Here is a 20,851-nt window from a genome sequence, read left to right as displayed (position 1 = left end):
ACACATACAGATACTACCAATACAAAACCGAACACACACAAATACCTTCTCCTCCAACAGAACTCCCACTCAAACTGCCCTGTTTACAGGTCTGTTTGCTAGCTCCTGTGCCGCTGCCTGACTGGCTGGTACCTTTATAGGACCCCTAGTCAGTGAAGCCCCGCCCCCTAATCAGGGCTCAGCTTCTCTCCCAGCACAAAGCCCCTCCAAGCCTCTACATATACAGATACTACCAATACAAAACCAAACACACACAAATACCTTCTCCTCCAACAGAACTCCCACTCAAACTCCCCTCTTTACAGCTCTGTTTGCTAGCTCCTGTGCCACTGCAGCTGTCTGTGCCGCTGCCTGACTGGCTGCTCCCTTTATAGGACCCCTAATCAGTGAAGCCCCGCCCCCTAATCAGGGCCCAGCTTCTCTCCCAGCACAAAGCCCCTCCAAGCCTCTACACATACAGATAATACCAATACAAAAACACACACAAATACGTTCTCCTCCAACAGAACTCCCACTCAAACTCCCCTGCTTACAGCTCTGTTTGCTAGCTCCTGTGCCGCTGCCTGACTGGCTGCTACCTTTATAGGACCCCTAGTCAGTGAAGCCCCGCCCCCTAATCAGGGCTCAGCTTCTCTCCCAGCACAAAGGCCCTCCAAGCCTCTACACATACAGATAATACCAATACAAAAACACACACAAATACGTTCTCCTCCAACAGAACTCCCACTCAAACTCCCCTGTTTACAGCTCTGTTTGCTAGCTCCTGTGCCGCTGCAGCTGTCTGTTCCGCTGCCTGACTGGCTGCTACCTTTATAGGACCCCTAGTCAGTGAAGCCCCGCCCCCTGATCAGGGCTCAGCTTCTCTCCCAGCACAAAGCCCCTCCAAGCCTCTACATATACAGATACTACCAATACAAAAAAATACACAAATACCTTCTCCTCCAACAGAACTCCCACTCAAACTCCCCTCTTTACAGCTCTGTTTGCTAGCTGCTGTGCCACTGCAGCTGTCTGTGCCGCTGCCTGACTGGCTGCTACCTTTATAGGACCGCTAATCAGTGAAGCCCCGCCCCCTAATCAGGGCCCAGCTTCTCTCCCATCACAAAGCCCCTCCAAGCCTCTACACATACAGATAATACGAATACAAAAACACACACAAATACCTTCTCCTCCAACAGAACTCCCACTCAAACTCCCCTGTTTACAGCTCTGTTTGCTAGCTCCTGTGCCGCTGCCTGACTGGCTGCTACCTTTATAGGACCCCTAGTCAGTGAAGCCCCGCCCCCTAATCAGGGCTCAGCTTCTCTCGCAGCACCTAGCCCCTCCAAGCCTCTACACATACAGATACTACCAATACAAAAACACACACAAATACCTTCTCCTCCAACAGAACTCGCACTCAAACTCCCCTGTTTACAACTCTGTTTGCAAGCTCCTCTGCCGCTGCAGCTCTCTGTGCCACTGCCTGACTGGCTCCTACCTTTATAGGACCCCTAGTCAGTGAAGCCCCGCCCCCTGATCAGGGCTCAGCTTCTCTCCCAGCACAAAGCCCCTGCACATACAGATACTACCAATGCAAAACCAAACACACACAAATACCTTCTCCTCCAACAGAACTCCCACTCAAACTCCCCTGTTCACAGCTCTGTTTGCTAGCTCCTGTGCCACTGCAGCTGTCTGTGCCGCTGCCTGACTGGCTGCTACCTTTATAGGACCCCTAGTCAGTGAAGCCCCGCCCCTAATCAGGGCTCAGCTTCTCTCACAGCACCTAGCCCCTCCAAGCCTCTACACATACAGATAATACCAATACAAAAACACACACAAATACCTTCTCCTCCAACAGAACTCCCACTCAAACGCCCCTGTTCACAGCTCTGTTTGCTAGCTCCTGTGCCACTGCAGCTGTCTGTTCCGCTGCCTGACTGGCTGCTACCTTTATAGGACCCCTAGTCAGTGAAGCCCCGCCCCCTAATCAGGGTTCAGCTTCTCTCCCAGCACAAAGCCTCTCCAAGCCTCTACACATACAGATACTACCAATACAAAACCAAACACACACAAATACCTTCTCCTCCAACAGAACTCCCACTCAAACTCCCCTCTTTACAGCTCTGTTTGCTAGCTCCTGTGCCACTGCAGCTGTCTGTGCCGCTGCCTGACTGGCTGCTCCCTTTCTAGGACCCCTAATCAGTGAAGCCCCGCCCCCTAATCAGGGCCCAGCTTCTCTCCCAGCACAAAGCCCCTCCAAGCCTCTACACATACAGATAATACCAATACAAAAACACACACAAATACGTTCTCCTCCAACAGAACTCCCACTCAAACTCCCCTGTTTACAGGTCTGTTTGCTAGCTCCTGTGCCGCTGCCTGACGGGCTGCTACCTTTATAGGACCCCAAGTCAGTGAAGCCCCGCCCCCTAATCAGGGCTCAGCTTCTCTCGCAGCACCTAGCCCCTCCAAGCCTCTACACATACAGATACTACCAATACAAAAACACACACAAATACCTTCTCCTCCAACAGAACTCCCACTCAAACTCCCCTCTTTACAGCTCTGTTTGTTAGCTCCTGTGCCGCTGCCTGACTGGCAGCTAGCTTTATAGGACCCCTAGTCAGTGAAGCCCCGCCCCCTAATCAGGGCTCAGCTTCTCTCCCAGCACAAAGCCCCTCCAAGCCTCTACACATACAGATAATACCTATACAAAAAACTACACAAATACCTTCTCCTCCAAAAGAACTCCCACTCAAACTCCCCTGCTTACAGCTCTGTTTGCTAGCTCCTGTGCCACTGCAGCTGTCTATGCCGCTGCCTGACTGGCTCCAACCTTTATAGGACCCCTAGTCAGTGAAGCCCCGCCCCTAATCAGGGCTCAGCTTCTCTCACAGCACCTAGCCCCTCCAAGCCTCTACACATACAGATAATACCAATACAAAAACACACACAAATACGTTCTCCTCCAACAGAACTCCCACTCAAACTCCCCTGCTTACAGCTCTGTTTGCTAGCTCCTGTGCCGCTGCCTGACTGGCTGCTACCTTTATAGGACCCCTAGTCAGTGAAGCCCCGCCCCCTAATCAGGGCTCAGCTTCTCTCCCAGCACAAAGCCCCTCCAAGCCTCTACACATACAGATAATACCAATACAAAAACACACACAAATACGTTCTCCTCCAACAGAACTCCCACTCAAACTCCCCTGCTTACAGCTCTGTTTGCTAGCTCCTGTGCCGCTGCCTGACTGGCTGCTACCTTTATAGGACCGCTAGTCCGTGAAGCCCCGCCCCCTAATCAGGGCTCAGCTTCTGTCCCAGCACAAAGCCCGTACACATACAGATACTACCAATACAAAACCGAACACACACAAATACCTTCTCCTCCAAAAGAACTCCCACTCAAACCCCCCTGTTTACAGCTCAGTTTGCTAGCTCCTGTGCCGCTGCAGCTGTCTGTGCCGCTGCCTGACTGGCTGCTCCCTTTATAGGACACCTAGTCAGTGAAGCCCCGCCCCCTAATCAGGGCCCAGCTTCTCTCCCAGCACAAAGCCCCTCCAAGCCTCTACACATACAGATAATACCAATACAAAAACACACACTAATACCTTCTCCTCCAACAGAACTCCCACTCAAACTCCCCTGTTCACAGCTCTGTTTGCTAGCTCCTGTGCCGCTGCCTGACTGGCTGCTACCTTTATAGGACCCCTCGTCAGTGAAGCCCCGCCCCCTAATCAGGGCTCAGCTTCTCTCGCAGCACCTAGCCCCTTCAAGCCTCTACACATACAGATACTACCAATACAAAAACACACACAAATACCTTCTCCTCCAACAGAACTCCCACTCAAACTCCCCTGTTTACAGGTCTGTTTGCTAGCTCCTGTGCCGCTGCCTGACTGGCTGCTACCTTTATAGGACCCCTAGTCAGTGAAGCCCCGCCCCCTAAGAAGGGCTCAGCTTCTCTCCCAGCACAAAGGCCCTCCAAGCCTCTACACATACAGATAATACCAATACAAAAACACACACAAATACGTTCTCCTCCAACAGAACTCCCACTCAAACTCCCCTGTTTACAGCTCTGTTTGCTAGCTCCTGTGCCGCTGCAGCTGTCTGTTCCGCTGCCTGACTGGCTGCTACCTTTATAGGACCCCTAGTCAGTGAAGCCCCGCCCCCTGATCAGGGCTCAGCTTCTCTCCCAGCACAAAGCCCCTCCAAGCCTCTACATATACAGATACTACCAATACAAAAAAATACACAAATACCTTCTCCTCCAACAGAACTCCCACTCAAACTCCCCTCTTTACAGCTCTGTTTGCTAGCTGCTGTGCCACTGCAGCTGTCTGTGCCGCTGCCTGACTGGCTGCTACCTTTATAGGACCGCTAATCAGTGAAGCCCCGCCCCCTAATCAGGGCCCAGCTTCTCTCCCATCACAAAGCCCCTCCAAGCCTCTACACATACAGATAATACGAATACAAAAACACACACAAATACCTTCTCCTCCAACAGAACTCCCACTCAAACTCCCCTGTTTACAGCTCTGTTTGCTAGCTCCTGTGCCGCTGCCTGACTGGCTGCTACCTTTATAGGACCCCTAGTCAGTGAAGCCCCGCCCCCTAATCAGGGCTCAGCTTCTCTCGCAGCACCTAGCCCCTCCAAGCCTCTACACATACAGATACTACCAATACAAAAACACACACAAATACCTTCTCCTCCAACAGAACTCGCACTCAAACTCCCCTGTTTACAACTCTGTTTGCAAGCTCCTCTGCCGCTGCAGCTCTCTGTGCCACTGCCTGACTGGCTCCTACCTTTATAGGACCCCTAGTCAGTGAAGCCCCGCCCCCTGATCAGGGCTCAGCTTCTCTCCCAGCACAAAGCCCCTGCACATACAGATACTACCAATGCAAAACCAAACACACACAAATACCTTCTCCTCCAACAGAACTCCCACTCAAACTCCCCTGTTCACAGCTCTGTTTGCTAGCTCCTGTGCCACTGCAGCTGTCTGTGCCGCTGCCTGACTGGCTGCTACCTTTATAGGACCCCTAGTCAGTGAAGCCCCGCCCCTAATCAGGGCTCAGCTTCTCTCACAGCACCTAGCCCCTCCAAGCCTCTACACATACAGATAATACCAATACAAAAACACACACAAATACCTTCTCCTCCAACAGAACTCCCACTCAAACGCCCCTGTTCACAGCTCTGTTTGCTAGCTCCTGTGCCACTGCAGCTGTCTGTTCCGCTGCCTGACTGGCTGCTACCTTTATAGGACCCCTAGTCAGTGAAGCCCCGCCCCCTAATCAGGGTTCAGCTTCTCTCCCAGCACAAAGCCTCTCCAAGCCTCTACACATACAGATACTACCAATACAAAACCAAACACACACAAATACCTTCTCCTCCAACAGAACTCCCACTCAAACTCCCCTCTTTACAGCTCTGTTTGCTAGCTCCTGTGCCACTGCAGCTGTCTGTGCCGCTGCCTGACTGGCTGCTCCCTTTCTAGGACCCCTAATCAGTGAAGCCCCGCCCCCTAATCAGGGCCCAGCTTCTCTCCCAGCACAAAGCCCCTCCAAGCCTCTACACATACAGATAATACCAATACAAAAACACACACAAATACGTTCTCCTCCAACAGAACTCCCACTCAAACTCCCCTGTTTACAGGTCTGTTTGCTAGCTCCTGTGCCGCTGCCTGACGGGCTGCTACCTTTATAGGACCCCAAGTCAGTGAAGCCCCGCCCCCTAATCAGGGCTCAGCTTCTCTCGCAGCACCTAGCCCCTCCAAGCCTCTACACATACAGATACTACCAATACAAAAACACACACAAATACCTTCTCCTCCAACAGAACTCCCACTCAAACTCCCCTCTTTACAGCTCTGTTTGTTAGCTCCTGTGCCGCTGCCTGACTGGCAGCTAGCTTTATAGGACCCCTAGTCAGTGAAGCCCCGCCCCCTAATCAGGGCTCAGCTTCTCTCCCAGCACAAAGCCCCTCCAAGCCTCTACACATACAGATAATACCTATACAAAAAACCACACAAATACCTTCTCCTCCAAAAGAACTCCCACTCAAACTCCCCTGCTTACAGCTCTGTTTGCTAGCTCCTGTGCCACTGCAGCTGTCTATGCCGCTGCCTGACTGGCTCCAACCTTTATAGGACCCCTAGTCAGTGAAGCCCCGCCCCTAATCAGGGCTCAGCTTCTCTCACAGCACCTAGCCCCTCCAAGCCTCTACACATACAGATAATACCAATACAAAAACACACACAAATACCTTCTCCTCCAACAGAACTCCCACTCAAACGCCCCTGTTCACAGCTCTGTTTGCTAGCTCCTGTGCCACTGCAGCTGTCTGTTCCGCTGCCTGACTGGCTGCTACCTTTATAGGACCCCTAGTCAGTGAAGCCCCGCCCCCTAATCAGGGCTCAGCTTCTCTCCCAGCACAAAGCCCCTCCAAGCCTCTACACACACAGATACTACCAATACAAAACCAAACACACACAAATACCTTCTCGTCCAACAGAACTCCCACTCAAACTCCCCTGTTTACAGCTCTGTTTGCTAGCTCCTGTGCCGCTGCCTGACTGGCAGCTAGCTTTATAGGACCCCTAGTCAGTGAAGCCCCGCCCCCTAATCAGGGCTCAGCTTCTCTCGCAGCACCTAGCCCCTCCAAGCCTCTACACATACAGATACTACCAATACAAAAACACACACAAATACCTTCTCCTCCAACAGAACTCCCACTCAAACTCCCCTGTTCACAGCTCTGTTTGCTAGCTCCTGTGCCGCTGCCTGACTGGCTGCTACCTTTATAGGACCCCTAGTCAGTGAAGCCCCGCCCCCGAATCAGGGCTCAGCTTCTCTCGCAGCACCTAGCCACTCCAAGCCTCTACACATACAGATACTACCAATACAAAAACACACACAAATACCTTCTCCTCCAACAGAACTCCCACTCAAACTCCCCTCTTTACAGCTCTGTTTGCTAGCTCCTGTGCCACTGCAGCTCTCTGTGCCGCTGCCTGACTGGCTGCTCCCTTTCTAGGGCCCCTAATCAGTGAAGCCCCGCCCCCTAATCAGGGCCCAGCTTCTCTCCCAGCACAAAGCCCCTCCAAGCCTCTACACATACAGATACTACCAATACAAAACCAAACACACACAAATACCTTCTCCTACAACAGAACTCCCACTCAAACTCCCCTGTTTAGAGCTCTGTTTGCTAGCTCCTGTGCCGCTGCAGCTGTCTGTGCCGCTGCCTGACTGGCTGCTAGCTTTATAGGACCCCTAGTCAGTGAAGCCCCGCCCCCTAATCAGGGCTCAGCTTCTCTCCCAGCACAAAGTCCCTTCAAACCTCTACACATACAGGAACTACCAATACAAAAAACCACACAAATACCTTCTCCTCCAACAGAACTCCCACTCAAACGCCCCTGTTCACAGCTCTGTTTGCTAGCTCCTGTGCCACTGTAGCTGTCTGTTCCGCTGCCTGATTGGCTGCTACCTTTATAGGACCCCTAGTCAGTGAAGCCCCGCCCCCTAATCAGGGTTCAGCTTCTCTCCAAGCACAAAGCTCCGCCAAACCCCGACACATACAGATACTACCAATAAAAAACCAAACACACACAAATACCATCTCCTCCAACAACTCCCACTCAAACTCCCCTGTTCACAGCTCTGTTTGCTAGCTCCTGTGCCACTGCAGCTGTCTGTGCCGCTGCCTGACTGGCTGCTACCTTTATAGGACCCCTAGTCAGTGAAGCCCCGCCCCCTAATCAGGGCCCAGCTTCTCTCCCAGCACAAAGCCCCTCCAAGCCTCTACACATACAGATAATACCAATACAAAAACACACACAAATACTTTCTCCTCCAACAGAACTCCCACTCAAACTCCCCTCTTTACAGGTCTGTTTGCTAGCTCCTATGCCGCTGCCTGACGGGCTGCTACCTTTATAGGACCCCTAGTCAGTGAAGCCCCGCCCCCTAATCAGGGCTCAGCTTCTCTCGCAGCACCTAGCCCCTCCAAGGCTCTACACATACAGATACTACCAATACAAAAACACACACAAATACCTTCTCCTCCAACAGAACTCCCACTCAAACTCCCCTGTTCACAGCTCTGTTTGCTAGCTCCTGTGCCGCTGCCTGACTGGCTGCTACCTTTATAGGACCCCTAGTCAGTGAAGCCCCGCCCCCTAATCAGGGCTCAGCTTCTCTCCCAGCACAAAGCCCCTCCAAGCCTCTACATATACAGATACTACCAATACAAAAAAACACACAAATACCTTCTCCTCCAACAGAACTCCCACTCAAACTCCCCTGTTCACAGCCCTTTTTGCTAGCTCCTGTGCCACTGCAGCTGTCTGTGCCGCTGCCTGACTGGCTGCTACCTTTATAGGACCCCTAGTCAGTGAAGCCCCGCCCCTAATCAGGGCTCAGCTTCTCTCACAGCACCTAGCCCCTCCAAGCCTCTACACATACAGATAATACCAATACAAAAACATACACAAATACCTTCTCCTCCAACAGAACTCCCACTCAAACGCCCCTGTTCACAGCTCTGTTTGCTAGCTCCTGTGCCACTGCAGCTGTCTGTTCCGCTGCCTGACTGGCTGCTACCTTTATAGGACCCCTAGTCAGTGAAGCCCCGCCCCCTAATCAGGGCCCAGCTTCTCTCCCAGCACAAAGCCCCTCCAAGCCTCTACACATACAGATAATACCAATACAAAAACACACACAAATACGTTCTCCTCCAACAGAACTCCCACTCAAACTCCCCTGTTTACAGGTCTGTTTGCTAGCTCCTGTGCCGCTGCCTGACTGGCTGCTACCTTTATAGGACCCCTAGTCACTGAAGCCCCGCCCCCAAACCAGGGCTCAGCTTCTCTCCCAGCACAAAGCCCCTCCAAGCCTCTACACATACAGATACTACCAATACAAAACCAAACACACACAAATACCTTCTCCCCCAACAGAACTCCCACTCAAACTCCCCTGTTTACAGCTCTGTTTGCTAGCTCCTGTGCCGCTGCAGCTGTCTTTTCCGCTGCCTGACTGGCTGCTACCTTTATAGGACCCCTAGTCACTGAAGCCCCGCCCCCAAACCAGGGCTCAGCTTCTCTCCCAGCACAAAGCCCCTCCAAGCCTCTACACATACAGATACTACCAATACAAAACCAAACACACACAAATACCTTCTCCTCCAACAGAACTCCCACTCAAACTCCCCTGCTTACAGCTCTGTTTGCTAGCTCCTGTGCCGCTGCCTGACTGGCTGCTCCCTTTCTAGGACCCCTAATCAGTGAAGCCCCGCCCCCTAATCAGGGCCCAGCTTCTCTCCCATCACAAAGCCCCTCCAAGCCTCTACACATACAGATAATACCAATACAAAAACACACACAAATACCTTCTCCTCCAAAAGAACTCCCACTCAAACTCCCCTGCTTACAGCTCTGTTTGCTAGCTCCTGTGCCGCTGCAGCTGTCTGTGCCGCTGCCTGACTGGCTGCTCCCTTTATAGGACACCTAGTCAGTGAAGCCCCGGCCCCTAATCAGGGCTCAGCTTCTCTCGCAGCACCTAGCCCCTCCAAGCCTCTACACATACAGATAATACCAATACAAAAACACACACAAATACCTCTCCTCCAAAAGAACTCCCACTCAAACTCCCCTGCTTACAGCTCTGTTTGCTAGCTCCTGTGCCGCTGCCTGACTGGCTGCTACCTTTATAGGACCCCTAGTCAGTGAACCCCGCCCCCTAATCAGGGCTCAGCTTCTCTCCCAGCACAAAGCCCCTCCAAGCCTCTACACATACAGATAATACAAATACAAAAACACACACAAATACGTTCTCCTCCAACAGAACTCCCACTCAAACTCCCCTGCTTACAGCTCTGTTTGCTAGCTCCTGTGCCGCTGCCTGACTGGCTGCTACCTTTATAGGACCGCTAGTCCGTGAAGCCCCGCCCCCTAATCAGGGCTCAGCTTCTGTCCCAGCACAAAGCCCGTACACATACAGATACTACCAATACAAAACCGAACACACACAAATACCTTCTCCTCCAACAGAACTCCCACTCAAACTGCCCTTTTTACAGGTCTGTTTGCTAGCTCCTGTGCCGCTGCCTGACTGGCTGGTACCTTTATAGGACCCCTAGTCAGTGAAGCCCCGCCCCCTAATCAGGGCTCAGCTTCTCTCCCAGCACAGAGCCCCTCCAAGCCTCTACACATACAGATACTACCAATACAAAACCAAACACACACAAATACCTTCTCCTCCAACAGAACTCCTACTCAAACTCCCCTGTTTACAACTCTGTTTGCTAGCTCCTGTGCCGCTGCAGCTGTCTGTGCCGCTGCCTGACTGGCTGCTCCCTTTATAGGACACCTAGTCAGTGAAGCCGCGCCCCCTAATCAGGGCCCAGCTTCTCTCCCAGCACAAAGCCCCTCCAAGCCTCTACACATACAGATACTACCAATACAAAAACACAAACAAATACCTTCTCCTCCAACAGAACTCCCACTCAAACTCCCCTGTTCACAGCTCTGTTTGCTAGCTCCTGTGCCGCTGCCTGACTGGCTGCTACCTTTATAGGACCCCTAGTCAGTGAAGCCCCGCCCCCTAATCAGGGCTCAGCTTCTCTCCCAGCACAAAGCCCCTCCAAGCCTCTACATATACAGATACTACCAATACAAAAAACACACAAATACCTTCTCCTCCAACAGAACTCCCACTCAAACTCCCCTGTTTACAGGTCTGTTTGCTAGCTCCTGTGCCGCTGCAGCTGTCTGTGCCGCTGCCTGACTGGCTGCTCCCTTTATAGGACACCTAGTCAGTGAAGCCCCGCCCCCTAATCAGGGCCCAGCTTCTCTCCCAGCACAAGGCCCCTACAAGCCTCTACACATACAGATAATACCAATACAAAAACACACACAAATACGTTCTCCTCCAACAGAACTCCCACTCAAACTCCCCTGTTTACAGGTCTGTTTGCTAGCTCCTGTGCCGCTGCCTGACTGGCTGCTACCTTTATAGGACCCCTAGTCAGTGAAGCCCCGCCCCCTAATCAGGGCTCAGCTTCTCTCGCAGCACCTAGCCCCTCCAAGCCTCTACACATACAGATACTACCAATACAAAAACACACACAAATACCTTCTCCTCCAACAGAACTCCCACTCAAACTCCCCTGTTTACAACTCTGTTTGCTAGCTCCTGTACCGCTCCAGCTGTCTGTGCCGCTGCCTGACTGGCTGCTACCTTTATAGGACCCCTAGTCACTGAAGCCCCGCCCCCAAACCAGGGCTCAGCTTCTCTCCAGCACAAAGCCCCTCCAAGCCTCTACACATACAGATAATACCAATACAAAAACACACACAAATACCTTCTCCTCCAACAGAACTCCCACTCAAACTCCCCTGTTTACAGGTCTGTTTGCTAGCTCCTGTGCCGCTGCCTGACGGGCTGCTACCTTTATAGGACACCTAGTCAGTGAAGCCCCGCCCCCTAATCAGGGTTCAGCTTCTCTCCAAGCACAAAGCTCCGCCAAACCCCGACACATACAGATACTACCAATAAAAAACCAAACACACACAAATACCATCTCCTCCAACAACTCCCACTCAAACTCCCCTGTTTACAGCTCTGTTTGCTAGCTCCTGTGCCGCTGCCTGACTGGCAGCTAGCTTTATAGGACCCCTAGTCAGTGAAGCCCCGCCCCCTAATCAGGGCTCAGCTTCTCTCCCAGCACCAAGCCCCTCCAAGCCTCGACACATACAGATAATACCAATACAAAAACACACACAAATACCTTCTCCTCCAACAGAACTCCCACTCAAACTCCCCTCTTTACAGCTCTGTTTGCTAGCTCCTGTGCCACTGCAGCTGTCTGTGCCGCTGCCTGACTGGCTGCTCCCTTTCTAGGACCCCTAATCAGTGAAGCCCCGCCCCCTAATCAGGGCCCAGCTTCTCTCCCAGCACAAAGCCCCTCCAAGCCTCTACACATACAGATAATACCAATAAAAAAACACACACAAATACGTTCTCCTCCAACAGAGCTCCCACTCAAACTCCCCTGTTTACAGGTCTGTTTGCTAGCTCCTGTGCCGCTGCCTGACGGGCTGCTACCTTTATAGGACCCCTAGTCATTGAAGCCCCGCCCCCTAATCAGGGCTCAGCTTCTCTCGCAGCACCTAGCCCCTCCAAGCCTCTACACATACAGATACTACCAATACAAAAACACACACAAATACCTTCTCCTCCAACAGAACTCGCACTCAAACTCCCCTGTTCACAGCTCTGTTTGCTAGCTCCTGTGCCGCTGCCTGACTGGCTGCTACCTTTATAGGACCCCTAGTCAGTGAAGCCCCGCCCCCGAATCAGGGCTCAGCTTCTCTCGCAGCACCTAGCCACTCCAAGCCTCTACACATACAGATACTACCAATACAAAAACACACACAAATACCTTCTCCTCCAACAGAACTCCCACTCAAACTCCCCTGTTCACAGCTCTGTTTGCTAGCTCCTGTGCCGCTGCCTGACTGGCTGCTACCTTTATAGGACCCCTAGTCAGTGAATCCCCGCCCCCTAATTAGGGCTCAGCTTCTCTCCCAGCACAAAGCCCCTCCAAGCCTCTACATATACAGATACTACCAATACAAAAAAACACACAAATACCTTCTCCTCCAACAGAACTCCCACTCAAACTCCCCTCTTTACAGCTCTGTTTGCTAGCTCCTGTGCCACTGCAGCTGTCTGTGCCGCTGCCTGACTGGCTGCTCCCTTTCTAGGGCCCCTAATCAGTGAAGCCCCGCCCCCTAATCAGGGCCCAGCTTCTCTCCCAGCACAAAGCCCCTCCAAGCCTCTACACATACCGATACTACCAATACAAAACCAAACACACACAAATACCTTCTCCTACAACAGAACTCCCACTCAAACTCCCCTGTTTAGAGCTCTGTTTGCTAGCTCCTGTGCCGCTGCAGCTGTCTGTGCCGCTGCCTGACTGGCTGCTACCTTTATAGGACCCCTAGTCAGTGAAGCCCCGCCCCCTAATCAGGGCTCAGCTTCTCTCCCAGCACCAAGCCCCTCCAAGCCTCTACACATACAGATAATACCAATACAAAAACACACACAAATACCTTCTCCTCCAACAGAACTCCCACTCAAACTCCCCTCTTTACAGCTCTGTTTGCTAGCTCCTGTGCCACTGCAGCTGTCTGTGCCGCTGCCTGACTGGCTGCTCCCTTTCTAGGGCCCCTAATCAGTGAAGCCCCGCCCCCTAATCAGGGCCCAGCTTCTCTCCCAGCACAAAGCCCCTCCAAGCCTCTACACATACAGATAATACCAATACAAAAACACACACAAATACCTTCTCCTCCAACAGAACTCCCACTCAAACTCCCCTGCTTACAGCTCTGTTTGCTAGCTCCTGTGCCGCTGCCTGACTGGCTGCTACCTTTATAGGACCCCTAGTCAGTGAAGCCCCGCCCCAAAACCAAGGCTCAGCTTCTCTCCCAGCACAAAGCCCCTCCAAGCCTCTACACATACAGATACTACCAATACAAAACCAAACACACACAAATACCTTCTCCTCCAACAGAACTCCCACTCAAACTCCCCTGTTTAGAGCTCTGTTTGCTAGCTCCTGTGCCGCTGCAGCTGTCTGTGCCGCTGCCTGACTGGCTGCTACCTTTATAGGACCCCTAGTCAGTGAAGCCCCGCCCCCTAATCAGGGTTCAGCTTCTCTCCAAGCACAAAGCTCCGCCAAACCCCGACACATACAGATACTACCAATAAAAAACCAAACACACACAAATACCTTCTCCTCCAACAGAACTCCCACTCAAACTCCCCTCTTTACAGCTCTGTTTGCTAGCTCCTGTGCCGCTGCCTGACTGGCTGCTACCTTTATAGGACCGCTAGTCAGTGAAGCCCCGCCCCCTAATCAGGGCTCAGCTTCTGTCCCAGCACAAAGCCCGTACACATACAGATACTACCAATACAAAACCGAACACACACAAATACCTTCTCCTCCAACAGAACTCCCACTCAAACTGCCCTGTTTACAGGTCTGTTTGCTAGCTCCTGTGCCGCTGCCTGACTGGCTGGTACCTTTATAGGACCCCTAGTCAGTGAAGCCCCGCCCCCTAATCAGGGCTCAGCTTCTCTCCCAGCACAAAGCCCCTCCAAGCCTCTACATATACAGATACTACCAATACAAAACCAAACACACACAAATACCTTCTCCTCCAACAGAACTCCCACTCAAACTCCCCTGTTCACAGCTCTGTTTGCTAGCTCCTGTGCCGCTGCCTGACTGGCTGCTACCTTTATAGGACCCCGAGTCAGTGAAGCCCCGCCCCCTAATCAGGGCTCAGCTTCTCTCCCAGCACAAAGCCCGTCCAAGCCTCTACACATACAGATAATACCAATACAAAACCACACACAAATACGTTCTCCTCCAACAGAACTCCCACTCAAACTCCCCTCTTTACAGCTCTGTTTGCTAGCTCCTGTGCCACTGCAGCTGTCTGTGCCGCTGCCTGACTGGCTGCTCCCTTTATAGGACCCCTAATCAGTGAAGCCCCGCCCCCTAATCAGGGCCCAGCTTCTCTCCCAGCACAAAGCCCCTCCAAGCCTCTACACATACAGATAATACCAATACAAAAACACACACAAATACGTTCTCCTCCAACAGAACTCCCACTCAAACTCCCCTGTTTACAGGTCTGTTTGCTAGCTCCTGTGCCGCTGCCTGACTGGCTGCTACCTTTATAGGACCCCTAGTCAGTGAAGCCCCGCCCCCTAATCAGGGCTCAGCTTCTCTCCCAGCACAAAGCCCCTCCAAGCCTCTACACATACAGATAATACCAATACAAAAACACACACAAATACGTTCTCCTCCAACAGAACTCCCACTCAAACTCCCCTGCTTACAGCTCTGTTTGCTAGCTCCTGTGCCGCTGCCTGACTGGCTGCTACCTTTATAGGACCGCTAGTCCGTGAAGCCCCGCCCCCTAATCAGGGCTCAGCTTCTGTCCCAGCACAAAGCCCGTACACATACAGATACTACCAATACAAAACCGAACACACACAAATACCTTCTCCTCCAAAAGAACTCCCACTCAAACCCCCCTGTTTACAGCTCAGTTTGCTAGCTCCTGTGCCGCTGCAGCTGTCTGTGCCGCTGCCTGACTGGCTGCTCCCTTTATAGGACACCTAGTCAGTGAAGCCCCGCCCCCTAATCAGGGCCCAGCTTCTCTCCCAGCACAAAGCCCCTCCAAGCCTCTACACATACAGATAATACCAATACAAAAACACACACTAATACCTTCTCCTCCAACAGAACTCCCACTCAAACTCCCCTGTTCACAGCTCTGTTTGCTAGCTCCTGTGCCGCTGCCTGACTGGCTGCTACCTTTATAGGACCCCTCGTCAGTGAAGCCCCGCCCCCTAATCAGGGCTCAGCTTCTCTCGCAGCACCTAGCCCCTTCAAGCCTCTACACATACAGATACTACCAATACAAAAACACACACAAATACCTTCTCCTCCAACAGAACTCCCACTCAAACTCCCCTGTTCACAGCTCTGTTTGCTAGCTCCTGTGCCGCTGCCTGACTGGCTGCTACCTTTATAGGACCCCTATTCAGTGAAGCCCCGCCCCCTAAGAAGGGCTCAGCTTCTCTCCCAGCACAAAGGCCCTCCAAGCCTCTACACATACAGATAATACCAATACAAAAACACACACAAATACGTTCTCCTCCAACAGAACTCCCACTCAAACTCCCCTGTTTACAGCTCTGTTTGCTAGCTCCTGTGCCGCTGCAGCTGTCTGTTCCGCTGCCTGACTGGCTGCTACCTTTATAGGACCCCTAGTCAGTGAAGCCCCGCCCCCTGATCAGGGCTCAGCTTCTCTCCCAGCACAAAGCCCCTCCAAGCCTCTACATATACAGATACTACCAATACAAAAAAATACACAAATACCTTCTCCTCCAACAGAACTCCCACTCAAACTCCCCTCTTTACAGCTCTGTTTGCTAGCTGCTGTGCCACTGCAGCTGTCTGTGCCGCTGCCTGACTGGCTGCTACCTTTATAGGACCGCTAATCAGTGAAGCCCCGCCCCCTAATCAGGGCCCAGCTTCTCTCCCATCACAAAGCCCCTCCAAGCCTCTACACATACAGATAATACGAATACAAAAACACACACAAATACCTTCTCCTCCAACAGAACTCCCACTCAAACTCCCCTGTTTACAGCTCTGTTTGCTAGCTCCTGTGCCGCTGCCTGACTGGCTGCTACCTTTATAGGACCCCTAGTCAGTGAAGCCCCGCCCCCTAATCAGGGCTCAGCTTCTCTCGCAGCACCTAGCCCCTCCAAGCCTCTACACATACAGATACTACCAATACAAAAACACACACAAATACCTTCTCCTCCAACAGAACTCGCACTCAAACTCCCCTGTTTACAACTCTGTTTGCAAGCTCCTCTGCCGCTGCAGCTCTCTGTGCCACTGCCTGACTGGATCCTACCTTTATAGGACCCCTAGTCAGTGAAGCCCCGCCCCCTGATCAGGGCTCAGCTTCTCTCCCAGCACAAAGCCCCTGCACATACAGATACTACCAATGCAAAACCAAACACACACAAATACCTTCTCCTCCAACAGAACTCCCACTCAAACTCCCCTGTTCACAGCTCTGTTTGCTAGCTCCTGTGCCACTGCAGCTGTCTGTGCCGCTGCCTGACTGGCTGCTACCTTTATAGGACCCCTAGTCAGTGAAGCCCCGCCCCTAATCAGGGCTCAGCTTCTCTCACAGCACCTAGCCCCTCCAAGCCTCTACACATACAGATAATACCAATACAAAAACACACACAAATACCTTCTCCTCCAACAGAACTCCCACTCAAACGCCCCTGTTCACAGCTCTGTTTGCTAGCTCCTGTGCCACTGCAGCTGTCTGTTCCGCTGCCTGACTGGCTGCTACCTTTATAGGACCCCTAGTCAGTGAAGCCCCGCCCCCTAATCAGGGTTCAGCTTCTCTCCCAGCACAAAGCCTCTCCAAGCCTCTACACATACAGATACTACCAATACAAAACCAAACACACACAAATACCTTCTCCTCCAACAGAACTCCCACTCAAACTCCCCTCTTTACAGCTCTGTTTGCTAGCTCCTGTGCCACTGCAGCTGTCTGTGCCGCTGCCTGACTGGCTGCTCCCTTTCTAGGACCCCTAATCAGTGAAGCCCCGCCCCCTAATCAGGGCCCAGCTTCTCTCCCAGCACAAAGCCCCTCCAAGCCTCTACACATACAGATAATACCAATACAAAAACACACACAAATACGTTCTCCTCCAACAGAACTCCCACTCAAACTCCCCTGTTTACAGGTCTGTTTGCTAGCTCCTGTGCCGCTGCCTGACGGGCTGCTACCTTTATAGGACCCCAAGTCAGTGAAGCCCCGCCCCCTAATCAGGGCTCAGCTTCTCTCGCAGCACCTAGCCCCTCCAAGCCTCTACACATACAGATACTACCAATACAAAAACACACACAAATACCTTCTCCTCCAACAGAACTCCCACTCAAACTCCCCTGTTCACAGCTCTGTTTGCTAGCTCCTGTGCCGCTGCCTGACTGGCTGCTACCTTTATAGGACCCCTAGTCAGTGAAGCCCCGCCCCTAATCAGGGCTCAGCTTCTCTCACAGCACCTAGCCCCTCCAAGCCTCTACACATACAGATAATACCAATACAAAAACACACACAAATACCTTCTCCTCCAACAGAACTCCCACTCAAACGCCCCTGTTCACAGCTCTGTTTGCTAGCTCCTGTGCCACAGCAGCTGTCTGTTCCGCTGCCTGACTGGCTGCTACCTTTATAGGACCCCTAGTCAGTGAAGCCCCGCCCCCTAATCAGGGTTCAGCTTCTCTCCCAGCACAAAGCCTCTCCAAGCCTCTACACATACAGATACTACCAATACAAAACCAAACACACACAAATACCTTCTCCTCCAAGAGAACTCCCACTCAAACTCCCCTCTTTACAGCTCTGTTTGCTAGCTCCTGTGCCACTGCAGCTGTCTGTGCCGCTGCCTGACTGGCTGCTCCCTTTCTAGGACCCCTAATCAGTGAAGCCCCGCCCCCTAATCAGGGCCCAGCTTCTCTCCCAGCACAAAGCCCCTCCAAGCCTCTACACATACAGATAATACCAATACAAAAACACACACAAATACTTTCTCCTCCAACAGAACTCCCACTCAAACTCCCCTGTTTACAGCTCTGTTTGCTAGCTCCTGTGCCGCTGCAGCTGTCTGTGCCGCTGCCTGACTGGCTGCTAGCTTTATAGGACCCCTAGTCAGTGAAGCCCCGCCCCCTAATCAGGGCTCAGCTTCTCTCCCAGCACAAAGCCCCTTCAAACCTCTACACATACAGGAACTACCAATACAAAAACACACACAAATACCTTCTCCTCCAACAGAACTCCCACTCAAACTCCCCTGTTTACAGCTCTGTTTGCTAGCTCCTGTGCCGCTGCAGCTGTCTGTTCCGCTGCCTGACTGGCTGCTACCTTTATAGGACCCCTAGTCAGTGAAGCCCCGCCCCTAATCAGGGCTCAGCTTCTCTCACAGCACCTAGCCCCTCCAAGCCTCTACACATACAGATACTACCAATAAAAAACCAAACACACACAAATACCTTCTCCTCCAACAGAACTCCCACTCAAACTCCCCTGTTCACAGCTCTGTTTGCTAGCTCCTGTGCCGCTGCCTGACTGGCTGCTACCTTTATAGGACCCCTAGTCAGTGAAGCCCCGCCCCCTAATCAGGGCTCAGCTTCTCTCCCAGCACAAAGCCCCTCCAAGCCTCTACACATACAGATAATACCAATACAAAAACACACACAAATACGTTCTCCTCCAACAGAACTCCCACTCAAACTCCCCTGTTTACAGGTCTGTTTGCTAGCTCCTGTGCCGCTGCCTGACTGGCTGCTACCTTTATAGGACCCCTAGTCACTGAAGCCCCGCCCCCAAACCAGGGCTCAGCTTCTCTCCCAGCACAAAGCCCCTCCAAGCCTCTACACATACAGATACTACCAATACAAAACCAAACACACACAAATACCTTCTCCTCCAACAGAACTCCCACTCAAACTCCCCTGCTTACAGCTCTGTTTGCTAGCTCCTGTGCCGCTACCTGACTGGCTGCTACCTTTATAGGACCCCTAGTCAGTGAAGCCCCGCCCCCTAATCAGGGCTCAGCTTCTCTCCCAGCACAAAGCCCCTCCAAGCCTCTACACATACAGATAATACCAATACAAAAACACACACAAATACGTTCTCCTCCAACAGAACTCCCACTCAAACTCCCCTGTTTACAGGTCTGTTTGCTAGCTCCTGTGCCGCTGCCTGACTGGCTGCTACCTTTATAGGACCCCTAGTCAGTGAAGCCCCGCCCCCTAATCAGGGCTCAGCTTCTCTCCCAGCACAAAGCCCCTCCAAGCCTCTACATATACAGATACTACCAATACAAAAAAACACACAAATACGTTCTCCTCCAACAGAACTCCCACTCAAACGCCCCTGTTCACAGCTCTGTTTGCTAGCTCCTGTGCCACTGCAGCTGTCTGTTCCGCTGCCTGACTGGCTGCTACCTTTATAGGACCCCTAGTCAGTGAAGCCCCGCCCCCTAATCAGGGCCCAGCTTCTCTCCCAGCACAAAGCCCCTCCAAGCCTCTACACATACAGATAATACCAATACAAAAACACACACAAATACTTTCTCCTCCAACAGAACTCCCACTCAAACTCCCCTGTTTACAGGTCTGTTTGCAAGCTCCTATGCCGCTGCCTGACGGGCTGCTACCTTTATAGGACCCCTAGTCAGTGAAGCCCCGACCCCTAATCAGGGCTCAGCTTCTCTCGCAGCACCTAGCCACTGCAAGCCTCTACACATACAGATACTACCAATACAAAAACACACACAAATACCTTCTCCTCCAACAGAACTCCCACTCAAACTCCCCTGTTCACAGCTCTGTTTGCTAGCTCCTGTGCCGCTGCCTGACTGGCTGCTACCTTTATAGGACCCCTAGTCAGTGAAGCCCCGCCCCCTAATCAGGGCTCAGCTTCTCTCGCAGCACCTAGCCACTCCAAGCCTCTACACATACAGATATTACCAATACAAAAACACACACAAATACCTTCTCCTCCAACAGAACTCCCACTCAAACTCCCCTGTTCACAGCTCTGTTTGCTAGCTCCTGTGCCGCTGCCTGACTGGCTGCTACCTTTATAGGACCCCTAGTCATTGAAGCCTCGCCCCTAATCAGGGCTCAGCTTCTCTCACAGCACCTAGCCCCTCCAAGCCTCTACACATACAGATAATACCAATACAAAAACACACACAAATACCTACTCCTCCAACAGAACTCCCACTCAAACGCCCCTGTTCACAGCTCTGTTTGCTAGCTCCTGTGCCACTGCAGCTGTCTGTTCCGCTGCCTGACTGGCTGCTACCTTTATAGGACCCCTAGTCAGTGAAGCCCCGCCCCCTAATCAGGGCTCAGCTTCTCTCCCAGCACAAAGCCCCTCCAAGCCTCTACACATACAGATACTACCAATACAAAACCAAACACACACAAATACCTTCTCGTCCAACAGAACTCCCACTCAAACTCCCCTGTTTAGAGCTCTGTTTGCTAGCTCCTGTGCCGCTGCCTGACAGGCAGCTAGCTTTATAGGACCCCTAGTCAGTGGAGCCCCGCCCCCTAATCAGGGCTCAGCTTCTCTCCCAGCACAAAGCCCCTCCAAGCCTCTACACATACAGATACTACCAATACATAAACACACACAAATACGTTCTCCTCCAACAG

The sequence above is a fragment of the Lepidochelys kempii genome, chromosome 25 (genome assembly GCF_965140285.1).
Source record: "Lepidochelys kempii isolate rLepKem1 chromosome 25, rLepKem1.hap1, whole genome shotgun sequence".
Lineage (NCBI taxonomy): Eukaryota > Metazoa > Chordata > Testudines > Cheloniidae > Lepidochelys > Lepidochelys kempii.
This window is presented reverse-complemented; position numbering follows the sequence as displayed.